This window comes from Carlito syrichta, unplaced genomic scaffold, assembly GCF_000164805.1.
Source record: "Carlito syrichta isolate Samal-C Ts95f unplaced genomic scaffold, Tarsius_syrichta-2.0.1 Scaffold314298, whole genome shotgun sequence".
NCBI classification, from domain to species: Eukaryota; Metazoa; Chordata; class Mammalia; order Primates; family Tarsiidae; genus Carlito; species Carlito syrichta.
In genome coordinates, this window is record NW_007258394.1 from 274533 (window position 1) to 280376 (window position 5844).

Genomic DNA, 5844 nt, shown 5'->3' on the forward strand with positions numbered 1-5844 from the left:
CCTTTCCAGTAGCCAGAATTACAGGCGCGCTACCACGCCCGGCTAATTTTTTGATTTATTGTAGAGATGAGGTCTCGCCTGCCCAGGCGGGTCTCGAACCCGTGGACTCAGGCAATCCACTCACCTCAGCCTCCCAAAGGCGCGGGATTACAGGCTGAGCCACCGAGCCCGGCTCACATTTTTTTTAATCCAGTCCTCTTTTGATGGGCATCATGCTTGGTTCCATGTTAATAGTAAATATTTAAATATTGAAGATTTAAAATTTGTCCGGAGGCAAAATTGAGGATGATATGTAGTACTTGTATAATAAGGAAGAAAATAAATGTCCTCAAAATTCTTTTTTTTGTTTTTTGCTTTTTTTGAGTTGGAGTCTCACTCTGTCGCCCAGGCTGGAGTGCAGTGGCATGCTCACTGCCACCTCACCCTCAACCTGCCGGGCTTGGTGATCCTTCTGCCTCAGCCTTCCAAGTAGCTGGAACTATAGGCGTGTGCTACCATATCTGGCTAATTGTTTGATTTATTGTTGAGATGAGGTCCCATCAAGTTGTCCGGGCTGGTCTCGAACCCCTGGACTTAGGCAATTCTTTCTCCTCAGCCTCCCAAAGGGCTGGGATTACAGCCTTGAGCCACCGTGCCTGGTCGCAAAATTCTTATTGAAGAAATCAAAAGTATAATCATAACAAAGATTACACCGTTTTGGTAATCTACTAATGAGAAGAATGGGAATTCTTTTTCGGGGGGATAATGTTTTGCTTAATTGGAGTTCAAAGGTAGTGTTTCCTGTCACCAAAATCCAGTGCGAATATTCATCAATAAATGTTAATCTGTAATGACTTTTTTACTTATTTTATCTTTGAAAATGTCTTCTAACATACAAGGTATAAGGACACATTTAATATAAAAATAAGATATTTAATTGTCCATGTTGAAATAGGGGGAGATATTTCCCTCACCTCCTTTTTCTCAGAGCATTACCTCAGAAAACTTATAACTACTTTCTCATCTCTTTAAAATACATTAAATTCTTTTGAAGATAGGACTTCTGCCAACTGGCTTTTTCTTAGCTCTGTGACTCAGGAATGTTTCTTTCAAGAACCCGAGAGCCGTCTCTTTAAAATGCAAACATCATGGGAGATCGCACCTCAATCTTTCAGTTTCTATTAGAGGGTAGGAACTTAACTTTGGTGGGTGCCTTGCATGAGTTGCAAAACTACCTCTGTCATAACAAGATCAGAAGTTTTTCTTCTAGATAAAACCAATTAGCTAACACAGATGGTCACCCCAATTACCATGATAAAGTCAGGATGAAGTATGTATGACAAAAGGTGCTGTCAAGTTCGCATATTTGAGGACTAGTTATTGTTTATCTTGAAAACATGTATGTAATGGGTCGTGTCTGTTTGACTATATAAGGTGGTGAAATTTCTTTCTGTCTTTGCAATCTCCTAGTGGATTAGAAGGGAACCCTTCAATTGCCACTTAAATGGATTTGAAAATATGGAAATTTCCTTTGCACTTACATTGAGGTCTGGTCTGAAAACCACTTCTGGAACTGTAATTTGAGCTCAGAAAATATGACTGCTGCAAATGTGAATGGGAGTAGAAATCTCACTCCTTGTTTTAACTTTTTTTTTTTGAGTTGGAGTCTCACTCTGATGCCCAGACTGGAGTGCCTTGGCCGCTCCCGGCCACCGCAGCCTCGACCTGCTGGGCTCCGGCGATCCTTCCGCCTCAGCCTTCCGAGTAGCTGGAATTACAGGCGCGCGCTACCACGACCGGCTAATTTTTTGATTTTATTGTAGAGATGAGGTCTCGCCTGCCCAGGCGGGTCTCAAACCCGCGGGCTCAGGCAATCCACTCACCTCAGCCTCCCAAAGGCGCGGGATTACAGGCTGAGCCACCGAGCGCGGCTTGTTTTAACTTTCAATAGCCAGGAAAGCATATAAACAGCTTGATACTACTTATGACTCTAACATTGTCAGTTGTTGGCAAAATAACTTTATTACAGTATAAATTTCACATATAATCACCGTTTTGCCTTGTAATTTTAGGCTGACTTTAGTAAGAATCATTATCAAGTATGCAGCAAAAAGCTAATTTCCAAAGCCATTCAATTTTGATAACAGTTGAAGATGGTTCTTCTTATTAAAAAAAAATTTCAGGCAAACCCTTCGGGTCCCCTCCCACTGGGGGAGCTTTTCTGTCCTCTTGATAAATCCTGCTTTCCAAATAAATAAATAAAAATAAATAAATAAATTTCAATCTTAGCCCTATGTTAAAAAAAAAAAATCTCTATGAAACCTTACCACACCTAAGTCACTGATCAGGTGAGTGATAGGGCAAGTGGGATATTCAGCTTTTATTTCTGGGAAAAAAAATCACAGAACTGATCATGATTGAGTCTATTAAGAGCAAATGCAGTTTACTGTTGGTGCTACTGGTTCAATAACACATTTCAAGTATTTGTACAAAGTGCTTGCTAATGAATAGCCATGTGTTTTAAACAATTCACATGTTCACAAGCTTTGTTCAACTAAGTGTTTTCTGTTTGACATATACCGTTTTTTAAAATCATCAGCTGTAACACTCTTAGCAGACTCTACTTTAGGTTGTACTCAATTAGCATTTTTTCAGCTTCTTTGAAAATATTCTTGCCTGTGGTTGTTATATGCACACTATTCATAAGGGCTATTCTTTAACCACTTCAAACAGCGTTGACTTCTAGAATATCAACCACTGAACAGTAGGCAGTATCAGCAACGTTTGTCAATTCATTAAGAGCCAGGGAAAACCACTCAAAATCACTTTTCTTGTTTATTTGTTTGCTAATATCTTAAAAATTGAGGTACAATTCACATACAATAAAATTTATCCCTTTAATATGTACAACCCTGTAATTTTTATTGTATTCACAAAGTTGCACCACCATCGCCACTATCTAATTAAAGAGCATTTTCATTACCCTAAAAAGAGCATATTTGCAGTCACTCACCATTTTCCCCCCAACCTTTGGCACTCCCTAATATACTTTCTGTCACTGTAGATTTGCCTTTTCTTGACATTTCACATAAATGAAATCATATAATATGTAACCTTTTGCATCTGACTTATTTCACTTAGCATAAGGTTCATTCTATGTTGTATCATGAATCAATACTTTAGCCCTTGTTATAGCTGAACACAATTTCATTTTATGAATATACTATATTTTGTTTATCCATTTATCAGCTGATGGACATTTGAGTTGCCTCTACATTTTGGCTATTTTGAATAACGCTACTATGAACATTCATGTGCATGTTCTTGTATAGCCATATATTTTCAGTTCTCTTGGTAGGCTCCTAGGAGTGGAGTTGCTCAATCATTGCCAGTTTTTTTTTTTAACTGACTGTTGATGTTGTTCCCTATATCCTCAACTCTTTTAGCAGCTGTTCTCCTCAAACGCTTTAAACAAGCTTAATTTCTCTGACTACATTTCTTTGACCCCTGCGCTCAAACATTATTGAATCAACTCATCACATGAAAAGTTTTCCAGGCATCACTAGCAAATGAGTCACTCAGAAGCTTACTTTGTTTGCAGCCTCTTTTTTCAAATTTGAAAGGTTATCTTTAATATCTTTCTTTTTTAAAATTTTTGAAAACATTTTATTTTAAAGATATGGGGTACAATTCGGCATTAGGTATACAAATGTTCATTATGCAGGTACCCTTGTTGATGAGTTGTGCCCCTCCTTCCCCTGGTAGTTTCCCTCAACTGCCAATCCCACCCACCCTCCCCTGGCAATTTCCCACTACTGCCAATACCTTTCTTATAGTATTATGATAATTGTTCAAGGTCCACTTATGAGTGAGAACTTATGACACTCTGTTCTTTGTTTCTGTGATAGATCACTGAGTATGCTAGACACTAAATCCATTCAAGTTGCTGTGAAGTCGATATGTTTGTCCTTTATGGCTACATCATATTCCGTTGTGTACATATACCACATTTTTTAAAAACCCAGTCCAGCTTCAGTGGGCAGCATGGCTGGTTCCATGTTTTTGCTATTGTGAATAGAGCTGCAACAAACATTGCAGTCTCTTTTTTATTTTTAATTTTTGTGAAGAAATCCTTATGAGATGAGATTTTAGAGGAGGGAGTGATCACTTCCATCCCCTTCCTAAGCTCTTACATGGCCTCTTTGGCTGGGTCTAGGAACCAAATTGACATGAGGCAAAATAACAACAAAAGAAAAGAAAAAGTTTTATTAGTTTTACATATACACGGGGATCTCCGCTTTCAGAGTGATGTTTGAAGAAATGGGCTGGGTGTGGTGGCTCACACCTATAATCCCAGCTTCTTAGGAGGCTGAGGTGGGAGGATTTTGAACTCCTGGGATCAGGTGATCCTTTCACCTCAGCATCCTTAGTAGCTGGGTATATAAGTGACAGGCTAATTTAAAAAAAATTTTTTTTTAAGTAGAGACTAGTTCTTGCTCTGTTGCCCAGACTAGGTAAACATACTGTTTTGCCATTTAATTTGATAACAAAATAATGCACACACCACTGTGCTTTAGAAGCATCTTGTTTTGACAAGATAGGCAGGTGCTGGAAATGGAATGGAATGGAATGGTGCAGCATCACTGTTGTTTGTAGTGGGCTGAGCAGCAATGCAAAGCAATGACAGTGCTGCATATGGTTTCTGTCACAATGACTGAGCTCTGCTGGTATAGAGGGAAGGCAGCCATCAACAACATGCAGAGGAATAAGTGAAATAACTTACTATAAAATAAGTTATAAATAACTGAAATTTGAGTTTCATATAATTTTCATGTCACAAAGTACTTTTTAAAAAACCTTTTACAACCATTTAAAGATGTAAAGTTCATTCTTAGCTTATGATCAGTACAAAAATAGGTGGTGGGCTGGTTTTGGGATTTGGCTTGTGGGCCAACTATGGTGGATGCTTCAAAGGTTTGGTTTTTTAAAAAATCACTTAGCAAGGTGTCCAGGGGAGGTAATCCAGGGATGGTGTCATAGCTCTAGAACCAGTTTCCTTCTTTCCTCTAGTTGTGTCATCCTTACAATGTGGTTGGCATCTTCATGCTTGACATCTCATGGTTACAAGACAGCTGCTGCTTCACCAGCCTCATAGCTGTGATCCAGAAAGGGAAAAGGAGGAAATGCAATGGACAAACAGCATTTCCCAACTAAGTCCGTACTTTTTAATTAGACTCCATCTATAAGTTCTCCATTTATATCTCTTGGGCCAAAGTTGTGTCATATGGCGAGCTTTAGCTGCAAAGGAACTTGGGAAATATGGTCACAGTGCCACTCTGAACAAAAATTCAGTTTTGTTAGCAAAGAAGATGAGGAGAGTAGATATTTTATGGGCAACCTGCGGTGTTTGCCATGATGTCCTTGAGAAACTGGTGGGCAATAGATCTAAAATTCATGTATGTAATTCTTGCCCCCTTAAAGAAGGAAAAAGGAGAAAATTTAGTCAAGGACAACTGAAATGATAGGACAAAAGGGGGAGGGAGGGTGTACTGCTGCTGCCCACACAATGTACTAGCTTTGGAATTTAATTTTCTAGCTTTTCAACCTAATTCTTTAAATTACAAACTGTGACACTGGATGAGTCAAGCTCTATATGCCTATTTTCCTTGCTGTAAAACAGGATCAGATTGTTAGAAAGCGAGAAATTATATTGGGTAAGCAACAGCGACAGTACTAGTAGTTGGCAATTTGAATAGAAAAACAACAGACTTCTTTATGACACATTCTTCATGTGATGTCTTTTGGAGAGGAAAGGTAATTATGATTTACTAAGAGTTTCTATTTCTTTTTTTTTTTTTTGAGTTG